Raw genomic sequence first — 22987 nt, 5'->3', positions numbered from 1 at the left:
TTTTGGTAGATACTGAATTCAGTAGGTGTGTTGACATTACTTTTGTTAGTATTTTATAAATGTTTTATTGAATTTTGGCTTGCATGGCTTCTGAGAATTCTGTAATTTTTTTAAATACTTGTTTCTCTCAATATAGTGTTTTGTTTCTTTTCCTGTGGTTGCATTAAGCTTTTTTTTAAAAACTTATTATCATTTTCCTGCTATTTTATCATCATGTGCCTTTGAGTAATCTGAGTTTATCCTTTTTGGGATTCACCAAATTTCTTGGATCTATGTGTTACCATTTGCAGCAAATTTTAAAAAATATTGTCATAATCATTATTACCTCAAATATTTTTTCTTTTTACCTTCTTTGTTTTCTGAAGGTATGTTAATTAAATAGCTTGGTATTTCCCTGTAGTTAATTTAGAATTTTTTTTTTTCTTTTTCCTCCCTGTGCTTCCTTTTGGATAATTTATTTTGTTTATAAGTCCCCTGATTTTTTTTTTGTCTTGTGCAATATCTAAATTTGCTTTTAATTCCATCAGTGACATCTTTTAAGTACAAAAGAGTTATTAAAATAACTGCTAGTTTCACCTGAATATTACCTTTTCTTTTTTAACTTTATTTGTTTTGCTATTGAGAGAGAGAGAGAGAGGGAGACAGAATTCCAAGCAAGCTGTGTGCTCTCAGCGCAGAGCCCAAAGAGGGGCTCCATCTCACAAACTGTGAGATCATGACCTAAGCCAAGATCATGAGTTGGAGGCTTGACTGACTGAGCCTGAGCCACCCAGGTACCCCTCACTTGAATATTTTCTTCTCTTTTTTAAAACTTAAAAAGAAAATTATTTTTAAGAGAGAATGAACACACGTGTACGCGTGAGCCGGGGAGAGGCAGAGAGAGAGAGAAACGGAGGATTTGAAGCAGGCCCTGTGCTGATAGCAGTGAGCCCAATACAGGGCTCAAACTCACGAATTATGAGACCATGACCTGAGCCGAATTCGGACACTCAGCCCACTGAACCACTCAGGTACCCCATCACCTGAATATTTTCTTTAATTATTTTATTACTGTTTTGGGTTTTTCAGATGATGTATTTATTTATAGATTTATAAAGCATTTATTTCCCTTTTGTGTCCTAGAAATCAGAATGACTAATGCTTATTCTTCTGGCATAAGTGTTTAGTTGCTAGCAATACTATTTTGCCTCAGAACCAATTAAAAACAGTAAGTTTATTTTTTATTTTTTCCTGAGATTAGGGCAACCGAGAAATTGAAAATACATATGAATTGTACTTAATATTGGTTTAGTATTTAAAAAATTTTTTTTTAGTGTTTATTTATTTTTGAGACAGAGAGACACAGAACATGAGCAGGTTAGGGGCAGAGAGAGAGGGAGACACAGAATCTGAAGCAGGCTCCAGGCTCTGAGCTGCCAGCACAGAACCTGTCATGGGGCTTGAACTCATAAACTGCAAGATCAAGACCTCAGCTGACGTCAGATGCTTAACTGACTGAGCCACCCAGGCGCCCCTAGTATTATTTCCTTTTAAATAAAAAATAATTTTTTAATGTTATTTATTTTTAAGAGAGAGACAGACAGAGCATGAATGAGCAGGCAAGGGGCAGAAAGAGAAGTAGACACAGAATCAAGAGTAGGCTCCAGGGTCCGGTCTGACAGCACAGAGCCCGATGCAGTGCTGGAACCCACAAACCATGAGATCATGAGCTGAGTAAAAGTCAAATGCTTAACTGACTGAGCCAGCCAGGCACCCCTAGTATTATTTTCTTTTAAATTAAGGTATAAACTTAAAAATATCATAAATATATTTCATATATTTTAAAAATTAAAGGATTGAGAAGCTCATTCCTATACCACCTTTGTATATTTCATATTCCCCCTTTTTTGTAGATATTTACTTTTATCAATTCTTTGTCCATTGGTTAAGCATATAGAACCCATGTGAATATATCATTTCCTACACCTTTGCAGCAAATGGTAGTGTATAGTATATTGTATAGTTCTTTTATACTTTTTGTACTTTGCAAATTTAATATTTGAAGGTCTTTTTGTGTTATAACACGGAAAGTCATTATTCTACATATCACTCCCTTTTTTGGTTATTGCTTATTCTGGTTCTTCAAAGGAAGATCATTATGATGCATTCAGTAAGGTGATACAGAGTTGAATAGCTACATAAAGTATCAGTAGATCTCTAGCAGTTATTTTGAAACTTTTCAGTTTGAGTCCCTTTACACATCTTAAAATGATTGATAATCCCAAAACACTTTTTTTTGGTATGTGAATTATATCTATCAATATCTGTCAAATTAGAAACTAAAACTGAGAAGCTTTAAATTCTTACTTGTAACTTATTTAAAAAATAAAAACCCATTGCATGTTAATATTAATAGCATTTTTAATGAAAATAATTTTATTTTCCAGAATAAAGAAAATATGAGAAATTAGCATTTGTTACATTTTTGCAAATATTTTAAATGTCTAGCTCCATAGGAAACAGCTGGATTCTCATATCTGTTACTGCATTCATATTGTTTTGATATGTTGTTTCACTTGAACCCTATCAAGAAAATTTGGCCTTGGGGCGCCTGGGTGGCTCAGTTCGCTAAGCTGACTTTGGTTCAGGTCATGATCTTGCGGTCTATGAGTTCGAGCCCTGCATTGTGCTCTGTGCTGACAGTTCAGAGACTGGAACCTGCTTCAGATTCTGTGTCTCCCTCTCTCTCTCTGCCCCTCCTCCGCTCATACTCTGTCTCTCTCAAAATAAATAAACATTTAAAAAAATCTGACCTCATACAAATATGAAATTGGAAAAAGGGTGAAGTATTTTAGTGGACTTTTCAGATGATTGTGGATATCTTACTTTGATGCTGTACTAAAACTAAAGTTGTAGGGGTTTTTTATTTTAATGTTTGTTTATTTATGAGAGGGCAAAAGTGGAGGAGGGTCAGAGAGAGAGGGAACCTAGAATCCAAAGTGGGCTCCAGGTTCTGAACAAGCTGTCAGCATTGAGCCAACGTAGGACTTGAACTCTTGAACTGGGAGATCATGGCCTGAATTGAAGTCGGATGCTTAACTGACCCAGGTGTCCCTAAAGTTGTAGTTTTTTAAAAATTGTTTTATTGAAATATAGTTGACATATGATGAATGACACAAATGTAATATACCTTTGAGACTGTCAGCAACACCATCAAGATGGTGTACTTCTAAAAGCATTTTCAGAAAAATTCATTCAAGAGGTGCCTGGGTGTCTGTTAAGCATCTGACTCTTAATTTCAGCTCAGGTCATGATCTCACAGTTCATGAATTCCAGCCCCACATCAGGCTCTGCACTGTCAGCAAATTCTCTTTCTCCCTCTCTCTCTGCCCCTTTCCTGCTTTCATGCATGCTCTCTCACTCTCAAAATAAATAAATAAACATTTAAAAAAAAAAAAGATTAATTCCAATCTGGAATTTGAAATCATAGCAATGAAGTCTTCATTAAGATCAGTCCATCTTCCACTTAAAGTGGCTCTTTCATCCATGTAGAATTCTTATAACACCATGTATTAGTCATGTGGAAAATACTTGTTCCTTGGGTTGTATAGATCTTCCAAATGTTTACACATTTCATCAGTCATTGTTAAAGAATCACATTTGTTAATATCACCTTTCTTATCAGAGAATCCTGTTTGACATGGGAAGCTTTTAAGCCCATAATGGTGGAAACAAGTTTTGCAAAATTTCAATTTTCTCAAAGCTTGGATTTTATAGTCAGCAGTATACATTGACAGTTATTTTCTTTGATGTGATAGGCTTACTGTTGATTTTCAAGGAAATATCTGCTAAATATTCAAGATTAACTGGTATTTGTCAGTCATTCTTTGAAGAAAAATGGTGTTCCATAAAAAAGCAGCTAGGTCAACTTGCAACTTAGTCACCTAAGTGCTTTCCCTTGAGACAACCATCATACTTCCCCATTTAGCCTGCAGAATATTGAAAAGTGTATACTCAAGGGTTGAAATTTAATAAAATGTGTAATATTTATAGCTATAGCTACATCAAAGACATTCTTACAAGAAACTGGCATCTTTTTTTAAAGTTTGGTAAGAGTGTGGTGGTAAAGACTGTAATAACTGCTAATATAGTTTAGTGCTATTGCTAATAAGATACCAGCAGTTTGATCTAGTTACTTTTCAACCTTCAAAGTATATACCAATACAGAGAAAGAAACAATCCTTTAGTATTATTATGAAAATGATTTTAACTTAGTGGACCTTCTGAAAAGGTCATGGGGATCCCCAGGAATCTGCAAATGTTACTTTGAGAACTGCTGGTTTATCGAAATCCTCACTTCTTCCTTGGCAATTGTATTAAGCCCTCACCCAAACCCCCCGCCCAAAAAAACACAAAAAAAACCCTCAAGAATTTGTACCTGCCCCCCCGCCCTGCATACCCTGTACTATAATATATACTCCTTCCACTAATAACAGTGGCTCATTTAGGCCTGATTCTGAGTAGGACAATGGGAAGATGTAATTTATAAATAATAAGTAATTTTGATATACTTCTTCCCTCACCTCTGTTTCCTAAAATGTGGTGAGGGATTATTGGAAACCTGTTGAATTAGGACTGCTGATAAGTGGAACCCAGCTACCTGCATTTTTACTATACACCAAAGATAGTTCTAATACAGAGCATAGAGAAAAACTGCTTTGAGACTTTAGGAAGAAAACTGGATTGATCGGGGTAGGTAATATCACCATGATCAGTTTTGTATTCACTGGTCAGAGCGAAAGGTGACATCACCACTATCATCTTTGCATTTCTAGCACCCAAAGCAGCATCTGGCACATACCAGGAGCTCACTAAATGCTTTATGAATGATTGCATGATTAATCCGACTACCTTGTTCTGTTATTTGTCTGATGCTAACTTACCAAATATAGGATGACAAAATTAGCTTTAATTTATGTGTTTAATTGTATTTCTTAGTGTGCTTACTTTACAAGAGTATGTTTTAGAACTTAAAAACCATGTAAGTCAGATGTAACTGTACTACTTCAATGATTTTCTTTTGTGTTTAAGCTTCTGATAGATAATCTGCATGATTTGGCTTATGCCTGACTGTCCTACATTTTCTTTTGTCATTCTCCCCCTTGTTCACTAGGATTCATGAAACTGGTAACTTTTCCTTCCTGATTCCTGTAACATGGTAAGCTTTTTACTCAGGGCCATTGTACTTGTTGTTTTCTCTTTGTAGAAATTTCTACCCCCAAGTCGTTTCTTGGCTCTTTTTATTCTTTAGGTCTCAATTCAGTTGTTAGCTACTTAAGTTGCCTTTCCTGCCTTTTTTTTTTTTTTTTTTAACTTTTTTTTTTTCTAGGCATAGAGTGGCTGTGAAATAATGGTTTTGCTTATGTTTCATAGCATTGGTCACAATTTGAAGTTATTTTGTTGTTTTCCGTGTTTACTGACTGCCTCCTTTCTCTAGAATACATGCTCCATGAGAACATAGACCTGCCTGCCTTTCCTGTTGTTGTCTCCCAGTGTCAGAAACAGTCTTGGCGTGAAATAGGAAGTTTGTAAACTTCACTGAATGAATGAATGAATGAATGAAGAGAATATATGAAAGAAAAGTATTTGGCTACTCAAAATATATCTTTTTAATATTTTTATTTATTTTGAGAAACAGAGCACGAGTGGGGAAGAGGCAGAGGGAGAGACGGAGAGAGGAAAAGAGGGAGGGAGACACAGAATCTGAGGCAGCTCCAGGCTCTGAGGTTGTCAGCACAGAGCCTGACACGGGGCTCCAACCCACAAACCATGAGAACATGATCTGAGCTGAAGTCAGATGCTTAACTAACTGAGCCACCCAGGTGCCCCCTGTTTTTCAATATATGTCTTAATATAAAAGATCATGGCTATATTTATTAATAATTAAGGACTTTATGTGAATCAGTTTGTTCTACTAGATTAAGTGAAATGTTACGTACAGATTAGGGCTTCTGGTTTATAAGAGGGAATAACAGTAATTTCTGATGGGAAATATGTAAATGAATAAGATAAAACCTTTGCTGTTTATAACCCTCCAAAGCGTCATTTTGGATTAAGTATTTTAGATCAGTTACCACTTTCATTGTTACAGCTTTTATTTTAGGGATTTGGCAATATATGAAGTATTTTCAGTATTCAGAAACATATTTCTTTTTTCATATTTTCTTTTTTCAGCTTAATGAGGTGTAAACGACATATAACATTGTGTAAGTTTAAGGTGTACAATGGAATGTTTTGATACCATGATATATTACCAAAGAAAGTTTAGTTCATACCTCTGTCACCTCACATAATTACCATTTCGTTTGTGGTCAGAACATTTAGTTCTCTTAGCAACTTTCAAATATACATTACAGTGTTGTTAGTAGTAGTCACCATGCTGTACATTAGATCCCCAAACTTAGTCATCTTATAACTGGAAGTTTGTACCTTTTGACTAACCTCTCTCTGTTTCCCCAACCCTCCAGCTCCTGGCAATCATTATTTTGATCTCTGAGTTTGATGTTTTTGGATTCCACATATAAGTGAGATCATAACAGTATTTGTTTCTCTCTCTGACTTGTTTCACTTAGCATAATGACCTCAAGGTTCCTCCCTGTTGATACAAATGGCAGGATTTCATCTTTTTTTAGTGGCCTAATATCCCATGGTATACATAACTGCATTTTCTTTATCCATTCATCTTTGATGGACACTTAAGGTTTTTTCCATGTCTTGGCTATTATGAATAATGCTCAGTGGAAAAATGGATCTCTGGCAGCATCCTGCACAGCTGGGGAAGCTGAGTACTCATTCACATCCTTTCATTTTCTTTCGTGGGAGAAATCACGAGCAGAAGAGGTTTCTCTTGCTTTTCTTTTACCTGAAAAATTCTACAGTATTCTTCCTTACAGATTTTTTAAAAAATGTTTTTATTTATTTTTGAGAAAGAGAATGAATGGGGGAGGAACAGAGAGAGACAGAGAGAGAGAGGAAGACAAAGGCTCTGAAGTGGGTTCTGTACTGACAGCAGAGACCCTGACGCGGGGCTTGAACTCACGAACTGTCAGGTTTGTGATGATGACCTGAGCAGAAGATAGAGCCACCCAGGTGCCCCATTCTTCTTTTAAAGTTTATTTATTTGGAGGTGGGGTAGGAAAGAGAGAGTATGCTAGTGTGTGCACAGAGAAAAAAAATAGAGGGAGAGAGAGAATCCCAAGCAAGGCACCATGTTGTCAGCGCAGAGCCCAATTCGGAGCTCCATTCCATGAACTGTGAGATCATGACCTGAGCTGAAACCAAGAGTTGGATGCTTAACTGCCTGAGCCACCCCGGTGCCCCACTCTTTAATTTTAAATAGGCTCCACACTCATTGTGGGGGCTTGATTTCATGACGCTGAGGTTAAGAGTCCTATCCTCTACCAACCAAGCCAGCCTGATGCCCCTGAGGAGGTTTTTTTTTGGTACTGAGCTATGCTGCTTTGGGCTGCAAGTGACATGGGAAAAGTCAAATTGTTCCTCTTATGCTCTCTAGTGCACCTAGACCTTTTTTTCTTTTCTTTTCTCCAGTGGTATGCTGGAACTTCATTGCTGGGCTCCTAGACTTCCACAAAAGCTCTGTCATCAGTGGGTGATTGTATAAGACCATCTTCTCCGGAGGCTCTAGTACTGTGGCCAAGAGGAACTGGAGCAACTTTGTGGACGTCTGCAGGGTCCACAGCCAGAACTGAGATCTGTATGCCTGTTACTCAATGCATGGGTGGGCAAGACTCCTCATGGCTCTATTGGCATGTGGTGCTGATTCCCACAGCTCCCACTGAGGAACTTTTGTTCATGGATAACTGCCAGACTGATCTGTTGAGTCACTTAGACTCTTCTAGGAATGTAGATTCTGGTGCTTTTTTCTTTGAAAGCTTTATAGGTGATTCTGATGAGTACTTATGCTCTAGTGCTTTACAGGTGGTTCAGGGTCTCCTTCTCAGTTGGTGATGCTGACTAACATAAACTGCGAGAAGTAGAAGTGAGGGAGCACAGATTAGTTTATCTAGTCTCCCTTTCTGCTTTGTATAGAATTCTTCAACTTCTGAGGCTACCTTATTGGCTGTTGCCTAGCCTGTCAGTTGGTTCTTCTTGAGTTCAAATCCCCATTCCTGATTTAGTAGTCAGTTGTGACCAGGTTGGAAAGGTCATGAAGTATTATTACTCTACTTGAAATTACTTGTCTCTGTATTTGATTGCAGTGAAGAGGTAATACAGAGTGACTAAGGGAGAAATTACCATAGAGATTAGAGGTAAGTAAGTATTAAATTGAAACCCCAAATGGTATGAAGTGCCCAGGGAGAGAGATTTCGAGTAAGAGGGAATAAATGGCTGAATTATAGTGAAGAATGTTGGAGAAGAAAGCTAGGACTACATCATATAGATTCTCGTAGGTCTAGTTAAATGGGTTTTATTTTAATTATAATGGGAAACTGAAATGGCAGAGAGAACTCAGAAAAAAGTCTGATTGGGCATTAGAATGTTTATGATAAACATTGAAGAGTAGTGATTTAAAAATAAAAAATTCTTAATATTTTGAAATTCCATTGCTAATATGAATTTTAACATTAATATATTCTAATCATCATTTTAAAATTCTTAACTGTTATTTTTAAATAACTGATTTAAGACAGTTTGTAGTTTATAGACTTCTATGCAGTCTATTTACCATTTTGTCCAACATGGTAATAAATGGTTGGTTTGTACATTATCAGTTGGTCAGGAAGTGTTTACTAAATATGTGGTATAGTAGTTAACTAAGAATTTTAGGAAGTAGAAGATCAGTACAAATGAACCCTGACCTAAGCTCAGATGAGCCATGTGCTGGGGCTGCTGGGTTCTATTTAATGATTATGGCCAACATTTATTGAGTCTTTACTGTATGTAAAGCCTTTACTGTGTGTCAAGCATCTGCACTTGCATTTCTCTTTTAATACCACGGCAGTGATAGAGCTGAGGCTTAAGTCATTCAAGGTCACCGCATTGGTGCTAGTGTTCCAGCCAGCTCCATCCATACTTGGAGCTCTTAACTACCATTCCTTATTCCCATAAACTTTAATAAGTTTATATCTTAAACTATTAAACATATATGTTTATTTGAAAATAAGAAGTTAGGGAATCATTTAACTTGTAAAACATTTTATTTTGTGGAGCTTCATTGTATAAATCGACAAAAGCAAGATAACCATAAAAAATTCTCAAATATGTAGTTTTTAGCCCCTCATGTTAAACTATACAGTGCGCATGTTTCAATATTCTATCTGGTAATTAAAAGACATTTTCAAGTATAAGAGCTTTCATTGGTTACCCATTGTCTATATGGAATACAAGCAAAACTTTTTTTCCTTTTTTTATATCTCATAGTGTCTGGGTCAGGAATCCACATGTGGCTTAGCTGGCTCCTCTGGCTCAGGGTCTCTAAACAGGCTCCATTGTTGTTGTTTTTGTTTGTTTTTATTTTTATTTTTTTCTAGTTTATTTATTTTGACAGAGAGAGAGAGAGAGAGAGAATCCCAGGCAGGCTCTGCACTGACAGTGTGTAGCCTGATGCACGGCTCCAATCCACGAACCAAGATCATAAACTGAGCCGAGATCAAGAGTCTCCTGCTTAACCAACTGAGTCACCAAGGATCCCCTCCAAGCAAACTTCTTTTTTTTTTTTTTTTTTTTAACAAAGAAATTGCTTATTTTATTTTATTTCTTTAAATGTTTTTTTTTATTTATTTCTAGGAGAGAGAGAGAGACAGCGTGAGCAGGGGAGGGTCAGAGAGAGAGGGAGTCACAGACTGAAACAGGCTCCAGGCTCCGAGCTGGCAGTCAGCACAGAGCCCGACGCGGGGCTCGAACCCACGAACCGCGAGATCATGACCCAAGCGAAAGTCGGCCGCTTAACCGACTAAGCCACCCAGGCGCCCCCCAAGCAAACTTCTTAATGTCAGTTTAAGGGGTTACTTATTCTAGCTCTTCCCTTCTCAACTATACAAGCTTTTGTTTCATGCAACTGAAATGGTCATTTCCACGTTTGCGCTTTTATTCATAATTTCCTTCTGTTTGGAAATACTTTGCCGTCTTCTGCTTTTCTGGTTCAGCCTTTAAGACCCAGGTTAGTTTATTTTTCTTTCCAGAATTTTTTCTTTGCCTGAACTCTTAAATCCCTGGTTAGGCACTGTATATATATCTTACCTTGTTTTATTTAGCTGTTTCCTCAGCTAGGTAAACAGCTTGATGAAAATGGCTGTCATTGATACCCTTTTGTAGTTTTTGTCGTATACAAAGAGCTCAATAACTGCTTGCTAGTGAGAAGATGGTAAAAAGCCATATATACAATGTCAATAATATTTTAATTGTTATTTTAGGGTGTGTGTGTGTGTGTGTGTGTGTGAGTCAGAGAGAGAGAGAGAGAATCTAAAGATCCACACTGAGTGTGGGGCTTGATCCCATGACCCTGGGATAACAGCCTGAGCTGAAATCAAGAGTCAGACACGCTTAACCAACTGAGCCACCCAGGTGCCTCAGTAATGTTTGTAAATAAACATTTCATTTTGTTCATCTTATCTTATTATAAATCTTAAGTTTAAAATCTAAAAATTTATATTCTTGTGGAAGATTTTAGTGTTTAATTTCATGAAGATGTTAGTGTTTAATTGATTGCGGACCATGAATGAATGTTTCTCCTATGACAAAAAAAATATAGTATTAGATACTACCCACATTTTTTATACATTAAAACCAAGGATTGATATGTTAGAAAATTTTTTTCTCTCCTAGTATAGTTTTTGAGAAATGTTTGAGGAGGATTTAAGTGTTTTCAGCAGTTTTAATTTTTGCCATATTTAAATGTGTTTAGAGGGGCGCCTGGGTGGCTGAGTCGGTTAAGCGTCTGATGTCGACTCAGGTCGTGATCTCACATTTTGTGAGTTCGAGCTCCACATCGGGTTCTGTGCTGACAGCTCAGAGACTGGAGCCTGCTTTAGATTCTTTCTCCCTCTCTCTCTGCCCTTCCCCTGCCTGTGCTTGCTCTCTCTCTCAAAAATAAATAAACAGAAAAAAAATGTGTTTAGAGTCTAAACTCCTTTCTCAGCTCACCATTGCTGTACACTTACTTCCTTTTTCTCTTCTTTTGAGTCTGTCTAGAGACTGAGGCAAAGATACTTTGTTTTTTAGTACTCCGCCCTCATGTGGGGGGCAGTGGGGAAGAAAAGAAACTAGGACAGGGACTACCTTTTTCTCGATGCCCACTAAACAATGTGTAAGCTAAGTGCTTTTGAGATCTCCGTGGCATCTTCCATGTGTCTAGGTGGCAGGGCGTGGGTTTAGGAGGAGTGTAGGCTTCCACCTAACTGGGGCCAGTAAGACCCTATTGTATACGTACATTGCCTGCTGACTCCTCTGTCCCACGGACTTGGAGATGAGAATTTTCCTTAAATCCCAGCTTTGTCTAGTTAAAGGAGCTTTATCCTAGGAGAATGCATAATTTAGGTATCATTATACTGGCCAAATGGTATTAATTTATTTAACATTTAAAAATTCAATATACTACGTAGAACTTTGATGGTTTCACTACCTATTTTATTACACGTGACCACTGTTTGATTATTCAGTGTGCCATGCAATTATAAACACAAGATTGGGTTGATTAAGACTTTGGTACTGTATATCGTCCATAGATGTTTTCTAAGTTTGTTGGTGTTTTGTGTTTCGAAGTGCTATATTCCAAAGGTGTTGAAGCCCTGAGAAAACCAACTGTATGCATGTGCATGTTTTAAATTTTTAAAAAAAGATTTTATTTTATTAAAAATGTTTTAAAAAATATTTTTTATTTATTTCTGAGAGAGAGAGAGAGAGAGAGAGACAGTGTGAGCAGGGGAGGGTCAGAGAGAGAGAGAGAGAGATAACAGAATCTGAAGCAGGCTCCAGGCTCTGAGCTAGCTGTCAGCACAGAGCCCGACACGAGGCTTGAACCCACTAACTGTGAGATCATGACCTGAGCTGAAGTCAGACACTTAATCGACTGAGCCACCCAGGTGCCCCAACAGTCTGTAGATTTTTGAAAGTGGTGACAGGTACATAGGTAATGTATAGTTTGGTGAGTCTTCATCCTCGTTATGTTTTCTGGACAACCCCACATGGATACAGTATAGAACATTCTTTATTCCTTTGGCCCAGACAGCTTTGTTGAGCCTGATGTCAGTGCACACATCTGGGGTCAGTGCACACATCTAGGGTTCCCATCTTCTCATAGCAAATTTCTGGATCTTTCTGAGTGCCCACAAGGCATGCTTCTTAAAACCCACTCCATGGATTCGCTTGTGAATGTTGATGGTGTATTCTCTGGTTACTACTTCGTTGATGGCAGAATGGCCCTTCTTCTCACCACCCTTCTTTGCAGGAGCCATTCTGCTGGGCCCTTGTTGGAAAGGAGGCTCACTAAGCTATTTCCTAATGGCAAAAGTAAAAAGTACCACCTGTTATCCAAAAGAAGTGTATCTATTTGGAACTCTAAAAATCACCAAATAACTGGTGGTAGTAACTAACACTAGTTGGTGAATGGTAAGTTTACAAAATTCTTTTCTTCTTAAAATAAGTCCCCACTTAAGCATGGGGAATACATAATCTTTTGTATAAAACTCGGATTATACTGTATAAACTGGAGACAAAGGGATGCTTTTAGGAAGGAAGAGCAAACTGGATGTAGACTTATAAATAAGGATTTAAAAATTTTTTCTCACTTTCTAAATGAGATTAGACCAGTTGAGTTAGTGTTTGTTTAGTACTTTAGGAAACAGTTGGCTTTTTAAGGAAATACACGTTTTTGTATGTGTTATTCCACTTAATGCTAAGCCACCCTGTGTAAGGTACTTAGTGTTTTATACTTACTTTTTTTTTAATGTTTTATTTATTTCTGAGAGAGAGAGAGATCGTGTGAACAGGGGAGTGTCCGAGAGAGAGGGAGATACAGAATCTGAAGCAGGCTCCAGACTCTGAGCTAGTTGTCAACACAGAGCCCAACATGGGGCTCAAACCCATGAACCGTGAGATCATGACCTGAGCCAAAATCGGATGCTTAACAGACTGAGCCACCCAGGTGCCCCTGTACTTACTTTTATAGATGGGAAAACTGAAACTCTCAGGCCACAAACTCAGATATTTTTGGCTTTGTTTCCATTTCTTTCACTCATGTGATTACCATTCTCTGATTTCCCAAGTTCTTTGTTTTTAATTTAATTTTTAAAATTTAAAACATAACTGTACTAATATTATCAATGTAAGTCGTTATTTCATATCCAGTTAATGCTTACATTTTCCTGATTTTTATAATTTTTTTTAACATTTACTTGTTTTTGAGAGACAGAGACACAGAGCAGAAGTGGGAGAGAGGCAGAGAGAGGAGACACAGAATCTGAAGCAACCTCCAGGCTCTGAGCAAGCTGTCAGCACAGGGCCTGATGCAGGGCTCGAACCCATGAACTGTGAGATCATGACCTGAGCTGAAGTCGGACACTCAATTGACTGAGCCACCCAGGCACCCCTGTCATAATTTCTTTTTAAGTTGGGATTCAAATAAGGCTCATATGTTGCATTTGGTCAATATGTCTCATAAATGTTTAAAAAATATTATCATTTAAAAATATTTCTTTAGTTTTAGGATCACAGCAAAATTGAATAGAAGGGGTAGAGATTTACCATATAAGCCCTTGATGTCTACTTGTTTAGCCAACATTTGTTGAACAGTCTCTTCTTCATTTTATTGACCCCTTTCTTTTGTCAAAGGTCAGGTGACTATGTTTCGGCATGTCTATTTTTGGGCTCTGTTCTGTTCCATTTGCTGTGTTTATTCTTTAGCCAATATCACTCTGTCTGGACTATTGTAGGACTGTAGCTTTATAGTAAGTCCTAAGGTTGGGTAGTATCAGTTGTCCTCCCACTTTGTTCTCCTTAAATATTATGTTGGCTTTTCTGGGTCTGTTCCTCTCCATGTAATACTCAGAATGAGTTTGTTGATACCCACAAAGTAACTTGCTGAGCTTTTGATTAGGATGCATTGAATCTGTCGATTAAATTGGGAAGAACTAACATCTTGTTAATGTTAAGTCTTCCTATCCATGAGCATGGAATATCTCTCCATTCATTTATTTAGTTCTATGGTTTCATTTATCAGAATTTGTAGTTTACTTCATGTAGGTTTTATACAATTTTGTCAGTTTCATACCCAAGTGTTTCATCTATTTTTGGGTATTAATATAAATGTTACTGTGTTTTCATTTCAAATTTCACTTGTTCATTGCTGGTATATAGAAAAGTAGTTGACTTTTGTATTTTAATCTGTGTTCTGCAACCTTGCTATACCTGCTCATTTATTCTAGGAGTTGTTATTGATTCTTACGGATTTTTTTACATAGGTGATTATGTCATTTCCTTAGATTGACAGGTTTTTTTAGTCTTTTCTTCCAATCTGTATACTTTTTTCTTTTCTTTTCTTGTCTTGCTGTTTTAGCTAGGATTTCCAGTATGATGGCAAAGAGCTGGGGTGCCTGAGTGGCTCAGTTGGTTGAGTGTTGGACTTTGGCTTAGGTCATGATCTCACAGTTCATGAGTTCAAGTCCCATGTCATACTCTGTGTTGATAGCATGGAGTCTGCTTCCAATTCTTTGTCTCCCTCTCTCTACCCCTCCCGTGCTTGGACTCTCTGTCTCATAAAAAAATAAATGTTTAAAAAAAAAAAAAAGTTGTGGTGAGGGGACCTTTTTGCCTTGTTCCCGGTGTTATGTCTTTTCAAATCTACATATACCCCTTCTGTCTCACTGTTTTTTTTTTTTTCTTTGCAGTTTTGTTTTATTGTTGAAGAAACTGGGTCTTGATTTTTAGAGATTTTCACAGCCTGGATCTTTGTAACTACATCTCTGTGGTGGTGTTCAACATGTTTTTCTGTCACATTTATTTTATAAAAATTGTGTTTTTTTTTAAATTTTTAAAAATGTTTTATTTATTTCTGAGAGAGAGAGAGAGAAACAGCATGAGCAGGGGAGGGTCAGAAAGAGAGGGAGACATAGAACCTAAAGCAGGCTCCAGGCTCTGAGCTAGCTGTCAGCACAGAGTCCGACACGGGGCCCGAAACCACAAACCATGAGACCATGACCTAAGCTGAAGTCAGGCCCTTAACCAGCTGAGCCACCCAGGTGCCCCAGGAACAATTCATTTAGAAAAAGTGGGATGAGTAATGCTTGATCCTTTTCCTTTATTTACCAGTTATCAAAATAATGAATTGGTTCCCTAGCGTTAAGATAAAGGATACCTTTGGATACAGGTAACCAGCAAAAAAATTTTTTTTCAAGTGTCATTGTGAACTCATAGTTGTAAAAGATACTCAAATTGTTCCATCTTAACCAGTGTATGTCTCTTTTAAGTCGGCTCTTGAGTCCTCTAGACATTGCCCTTATAGTCTTTGATAACTTTCTTGCATTCTAGTGTATTAGTCCATATTATCTAGGAAAACAACCAAAATGATACATCCATGTATATAGAAAGAGATTTATTATAATAAATTCACTTACGAATTTTAGAGACTCACAAGTTTTAAGGACAGTGTTCAGCATCTGGAGGCCCAGAAGAGCTAATGGTATATATAGTTTTGGTCCAGCTGAAGACCCAGAAAGAGCCAGTGTTGTTTTGATTTTAGTCTGAAGGAAGGAGGAAAACCAATATACCAGCTTGAAGTCTGTCAGGCAGGAGGAATTCCATCTTACTTGTGAGAGTGGGTAAGTTTTTTGTTTGTTCTGGCCTTCAGCTGATTGGAAGGCTCCTCACATCAGGGAGGGCAATTTGCTTTACTTAGTCTACAAATACAGATGTTAATCTCATCCAGAAACATCCTGACAGACACACCCAGAATAGTGTTTGATCAAATGTCTGGGCATCCTGACAGTCAAGGAGACATGTAAAATTAACTGTCATATCTGATATAAGTTGCTCCAGGCTCATTTTACATTTACTGCCCCAAATGTAGAATCTGCCATTTCTCCAAAGAGCCCCAATCTTTACTGTCTTAAATAAGAGTGTCAAAGTCGTATAAATAATGCTGGCAATTAATAAATGAACTCCAATGATTCTTTTGATGATGAAAATACATTAAGATTCATAATTTTAAAGCTTTACATTAAAAGACTTTGTTTCAGGATTTTTATCAAGGTGTAATATTTTGGGGCACCTGAGTGGCTCAATCTGTTGGGTGTCTGACTTAATTTCAATTCAGGTCTTGATCCCAGGGTCGTGGGATTGAGCCCTGCATTTAGCTCCACGCTGAGCTTGAAACCTGCTTGGGATTCTCTCTCCCTCTGTCCTTCTGCCCTCCTCACGCTCCTTCTCTCTCACAAAATAAATAAACTTTTTTTTAAAAAGTTGTAATTTCTTAAGCATCATTAACTTTTCTTATATAGTACTTAATTTTCAAATTTTCTCACTTTTGGGAAAGAGGTTCTTGGTATCTGCTCTGTCACTCCAATATTGATCTTTCTCTTTCTCTCTCTCTCTCTCTCTTTCCTTCCTTCCTTCCTTCCTGTACACCTAAGGTGGGGCTTGAACTCATGACCCTGAGATCAAGAGTTGCATGCTCTGCTGACTGAGCCAGACATGCATCTATTATGTTAATCTTTCTTAAATTTCCGATAGAATACTCAAGGAAAGCATAGAGTGAAGCTGACATAGCCCAGAGCTATACCAAGTAAAATGTATACAAGTGGTTGGTAAGTATCTTTAAGCATCAATCTAAATAATTCTTCCTCTTAGTATATTATAATAACCTAGAATTATACACATAATTGAGCTTACCCTCTTCATTTTATAGAAAAGAAACTGAGGCCTAGATCTGTGAAAATGTTAGTACTTTAACCTGGATCCCTTGCTTCTTAGAGTAAGCAGTGTGCGAAGTAGGACAACTTCACAGCTCAGAGACAGACCAGCATGACTCAGAATCTTGGCATTTGCCCTTTACTGGCTTTATGAACTTGAGGAAACTCTGGTGTTCTTGTTTATTTGTAAGCTAAAAATAATAAAAACTATGTCATAGGATTGCTATATGACAGTTAACCAAGAATAACATTCTAAGGAACCTAGTACTGTGTCACATTGTAGGTACGCTAAATTCTGGCTGTTCTTCTACTCCCAGTTTACAGTTCTTTCTACCATATTATATTCCTTCCCTTTTGAATTAAACATCAGGTATATATAAAGTAGCTGAAAACAGTGTTTTTGTTGTATTTTTTACAGTGTTCATGGTTTTGTTTAATAGATTTTTTTTTTCTTTAATAGAATAAAAAAAGTTTATTCTGGTCCGTCTCTGAATTTTCCTGGATGACAGTTACTGAAGTTCAAATTGAGAGGATTTTACTTTTCATTTTAAAGTACTTATCCAAAATAACTTTTGTTGTCATACCCTCATTTATCATAATTATTGAATATTAAACACAAATATTTTAAATAATACTTTGTGTCATCCAGCTAAAATGTGATCATGTTCATGCTTGTATTCTGCTGCAGCAAACAGGAGAGTTTAGAACGACTATAATTAATAGATGTTTAAGAGTTGCTTTGATGTCCTTAGATGAAAGCTTTGCTACCATTACCAAATGCTAGTATTTTAAATTACACTCTGCTCTTTAACATGAACTATTGATGGGACGCCGGGCTGGCTGGGTTGTGGAGCATGCGATGACTCTTGATCTTGGGGTTGTGAGTTCCAGCCCTACCTTGTGTGTAGAGATTACTTAAAAATAAAATCTTTAAGGGACGCCTGGGTGGCTTGGTTGGTTAAGTATCTGAGTCTTGATTTCGGTTCACGTCATGATCATGGTTGATGAGTACGAGCCCTATGTAGGGCTCTGCGCTGGCATCATGGAGCCTGCTTGATATTCTCTGCATTCCTCTGTCTCTACCCCTTCCCTGTTTGCTTGCTTTCTCTCAAAAATAAACTTTAAAAAATCCTTAAAAAAAAATAACACGAACTATTGGCTTGGGATCTACAGAACCATGTGCAGGATTGTTAATGTGTAATACATGTTTAACTTGAATGTGTAGAGAAAAATCTTAGAAACTGTCTTACAGAAAATGTACTCTCATATTCATGTTGGTTGCTGTCTAGTCCAAAAGCACGCTTAAAAAAGGTTGACTTTCCCATGACAGCGATAGATAGCTTACATTGTTGGGAGGTATAAAAATATGATTGCTAATGCCTAAGATTCTGTTTCATAAAATGAGTGAATTGATGTATTTGAGGTGTTAGAGATTTCAGATTGGGAGACATAGAGACACCCCCCCCCCCTTATTTTTAATCATAAAGGAGGCAGTGATAGCTGCTTTCAGCTCTTCTTGAGTGGTTTTCATTTGCTTCTCCATTTTCTTGTAGTTTCTCTAGTCTCTCCCTATTTGTAAATTTAATTTTTACCCCCAAATACTGAAAACTAATTGCCCTAAGGCTACTCATTTCTCATAATCACCAAATACATTGATTAGCAGTTTCTCTGTTCTCATTGTGCCCATTCATTACAATGCATCAAATTCTGTTAATCTTGAAAATTTTATCTCTTTGCTTTCATTGTACTGTATTTTCCCTCTTTTTCTTGAGCTGCATCTCATTTTTCTTCCTCCCTGGCTCAACTTCTTACTTGCATGCTCAAGTATCTGTATCCGAAGACTTCAGTTTTTAGCAGTTGTGCTGTCATCATCAGTCCATGCATACTCAGATCGCTCAGCCATTCTCATCTTTCACCACTAATTAAATGGCTCTGAAATTTGCATTTCTGTCATTCATGCCTTTTTCTGCACGTAAGGCTCTTATTCTTTACTAGCTAGACGTCTTACCTTGTTGTCTTACTGCCTCCTAAAACGTTCAGTGTGTCTGAGTCAAAGTCTTCATCTTAGAAAAGACTTCATGGTCTTTCTTAATTGTCACTGGTATTGGTACTATCATTTTTCCTGTCCCCAAGATAGTCATCATTGACTCTTTCACTCATCCCCTCCAATTTATTTTGGTGCAGAGTTCTACAGATTCTAATTTTGCTTAGCATAGTTTGGGAAATTCTGGTTTAGAGAGCTCAGGTTGGTTGAGTGGTTGTCTGTCTGTCTATCTATCTATCTTTCTGTATAATTGGTCTAAATACAGAGGGGTTTGGGAAAGAGTTTTTATTTCTTTACATGAATTTTTCTGGAGGCTGTGGCACTGTGTGCCAGTGATGTTGTCTAAGACCTCTTAAAGGTACTAGCTCTTGAGCATGGCTGAGACTTCCAAAACTTTTATGGTATGATCTGGGAATGAGGAGAGGATGCACCTGAGTTTAAACCCAAATATTCTTCAATCTGGGGGAAAAACAGCTGGGAAGCTTTTACCTTAAAACATTTGCTTTACTTATAGTTCAGTGAAAACAATCCAAAGGGGTATGGAAAGGCTTTGGAAGAGTAGATGCACACATACAACTCAACTTCCATGTTTAGCCACAGCCCTTGCTTTTCAGAGTTTTCCTCTTAAATTATCCCTGTGTGAACTCCTCAGAAAGTCTTTTATCTTGGTGGCTATCATGCCTGACTACCTTTCTTTTTCGTGTATATCTGATACCTGGCATGCCCATCTCTTAGTGCACATTAGGTGTGTTTTCTTGGCTAGTTATCAAGGAAGAACTTGCTGAGATTCTTTTTGTTTACATCTTATGGTTGCAAAATCAGAAACATAATCCTTAGACGGATGAGCTGGCACACGCACTACCAATGCTTAGTGAAAAAACAGGCCTCAAACGTGCCACAACAAAAGCACAAAAACAAAAATTGCATTAGATTATAGTTAATCACTTCAAAAAGCAACTTGGCTTCTCTACATTATATGGTAAATGAAGGCTGAAAAAGTTAGAGTGGAGAATAACTGAAATCCCTTGCAGGACAAGTGAGAAAAACAACCAACCAGCTTGAAACTATTACAGTTTAGATAGTACATAGAGAAAGATACTAATAAGGTATTTAATATCCTCTTTTCTAGGTCATTCTTGTCTGGAATGTTTCCTTTTTTTAAAAAAATTTTTTTTAAAGTTTATTTATTTATTTGGAGAGAGAGAGAGGACATGAGCAGGGGAAGGGCAAAGAGAGGGAGAGAGAGAGAGAATCCCAAACAGGATCTGCACTGCCAGCACAGAGCCCAATATAGGGCTTGAACTCATGAACATGAGATCATGACCTGAGCGGAACAAGAGTTGGACACCTAACTGACTGAGCCACCCAGGTGCCCCTAGAACGTTTTCTTGCTCTCTGTTTATACCTATCAGAAATCGGGTAGTGAAGTGCACTTCACTTAAGGAATTGAAGTAAGAATGGAAAATCCCTTTTGCTAATGGGGAAATCTTGTCAAATTGGTCCACATGTACCCTAATACTTTAATGTATATTTTCTTGGTCAATAGCAATTTTCAACAGTTGGGTTTTGTTTAACTTAGATTATTAATATAGGTATTGTCTTAGGTCTAACAGTGGCTTTTTAGCTGGGTTTAGCATTTAGAGGGCCTTTTCCCCCATGTCAGTAAACAGATGTCTGCAGCATCATTTTTTTTTTCCCCCAATGCCTGGCTCCAACCTACTACCCTGAGACCAAGAATTGCATGCTCCACTGACTGAATCAGCCAGGCCACTGCAACATCTTTTTTTTTTTTTTTAATTTTTAAAAAATATATATTTAAAAGAATATTCATTTTTGAGAGACAGAGACAGAGCATGAGTGGGGGGTGGGCGGGGTAGGGGTGGAGCAGAGAGAAAGAGACACAGAATCTGAAGAAGCAGGCTCTATCTAGGCTCTAAGCTGTCAGCACAGAGCCCGGTGTGGGGCTCAAACTCACCAGCTGTGAGGTCATGACCTGAGCCTAAATCAAGAGTTGGATGCTTGGGACGCCTGGGTGGCTCAGTCGGTTAAGCATCCGACTTCGGCTTAGGTCATGATCTCACGGTTTGTGGGTTCGGGTCCTGCGTCAGGCTCTGTGCTGACAGCTAGCTCAGAGCCTGTTTCAGATTCTGTGTCTCCCTGTCTCTCTGACTCTCTCCTTCTCATGCTGTCTCTCTCTCAGAAATAAATAAAACATAAAAAAAAAAAAAGAGTTGGATGCTTAACTGACTGAGCCACCAAGCACTCAAAGTCTGTTTCTCTTGAGTCTATTTCCAGCCACCCAGTTGGTTTCTCTTTTGTTGTTGCTATCCATTCATTCACTTGCTTTGTTTTTTAGATTCTAGATATAAGGGAAATGATAAAGGTATTTTTCTAGAGTATTTCACTTAGCATAATATCCTGTAGGTCCTATTATGTTGTCATGAATGGCAAGTTTTAATTTTTTATTTTTTTAATGGCTGAGTATTACTCCATTGTGTATACATACCACATCTTCTTTATCCATTCAGTAATTCATGGAACTTAGGTTGCTTCCATATCTTGGTGTAGCGTTGTTGTTTGTAACTTCATGGTATTATGTTATATGTACACCATCGTTTTTTATACTCAGTTTTTGGATGGGTGGCACATGCACATAGTACAAAATGTGAAGGATACAAAAAAGTACACAGTGAAAAGTATAATTTCCCTCTACTCTTCGTTCTTCCTTGTTAGGATGCAGTTACTATTATCCATTCACTTCATGTTCATCCAGAGATATTTTACATCAATACAAACCAGTACATAATCATATATATGCACATACAAAATGACAACATATTATACCTTCTGTTCTGTACAATGCTTTCTTTTTCTTTTCTTTGTCTTTTGAAAGACATCTTCCGTAAGGATTCATAAAAATTTGCATCACTTTATAACATTTGCTTAATCTTCTACTTTATGAATTTATTATAACTTAATCAGCATGTTTTTTGGTAGACACTTAGATTGTTTCGGATCTATTGTTCTATCAATTCACAAATTAGGCAGTCCTATTACACATTTCATTTGATGTGGTCCACCAGGCCTGATTCACTTTTTCTGGTTAAACTCTGTAAGTGAAAGCTCTTAGAGAAGAAGATCTGTATTACACGGAATAGGGTGTGAATGTGGTAATGTCTGTAAATCTGTTTTGTGGTGGAAATATGTGAAAAGTGAAAATTCTAACTTTTCCTTTTAAATTTTTTTTTTTTTTTTTTTTTTGTGAAAGAAGTGTTAACCTTGTATGAGAAATGTTATCTTAGACCTGATTCTACCCAGTAAGGCAGACTTATTTATTTTTCTACAGAATATGTTTTTGGATTTGTTATCAAAATATTCATATTCACTAGTATCAACTGACTGATTGTAACCCAAAGAAATATTAGAAAAAGGAAGAAAAACACACTAGCTGCAATCGGAAGAAAATGATTCCTGGTTACATATGCATTAAGTATTATGGACCCAATTTTAAACATTTCTGTCATTTTAGATGGTTACATTTAATGATTAAGGTTCATATTTTCCTCAGGAGAATACCTGACTCTGTGTTAGAGGATAAACATGGTATATCTTCTTGAAACCTCCATTTAAGTTGCAAATAGGAGTATGGGGGTTTTGAGATTACAAATAGTTATTTCTCTTACTATAACTAGTAATGCAAATAGAAATGTCATGAATTTTTGGACTAAAACAGAAGACTTAAAAGGGAATTTGTTGCACAAAAAAACATAAAATACCTCGGAATAAACCTAACCAAGGATACAAGAGATCTGTATGATGAAAACTATAGAAAACTTATGAAGGAAATTGAAGAAGACACAAAGAAATGGAAAAACATCCCATGCTCATGGATAGGAAGAATAAATATAGTTAAGATGTCATTACTACCTAAAGCACTCTACACATTCAATGCAATTCCAATCAAAATTGCACCAGCATACTTCTCAAAACTAGAACAAACTATCCAAAAATTTGTATGGAACCACAAAAGACCCCGAATAGC

The 22987-nt window shown here is 37.2% G+C and overlaps 1 protein-coding gene and 1 pseudogene across 7 annotated transcripts in view; one reads left to right on the top strand and one right to left on the bottom strand.

The window, feature by feature from the left end:
* MEMO1 (mediator of cell motility 1) overlaps positions 1-22987 on the top strand; it is a 117481-nt gene that overhangs the window by 15170 nt on the left and 79324 nt on the right. The window lies entirely within an intron of this gene.
* Positions 7526-12452, bottom strand: LOC120244023 (annotated as a pseudogene).

This window comes from Hyaena hyaena, unplaced genomic scaffold, assembly GCF_003009895.1.
Source record: "Hyaena hyaena isolate Hyena2069 unplaced genomic scaffold, ASM300989v1 scaffold_362, whole genome shotgun sequence".
In the NCBI taxonomy this organism is placed as follows: Eukaryota; Metazoa; Chordata; class Mammalia; order Carnivora; family Hyaenidae; genus Hyaena; species Hyaena hyaena.
Note: the sequence above shows the minus strand (reverse complement) of the source record. Positions and strands in the feature narration are given on the sequence as shown.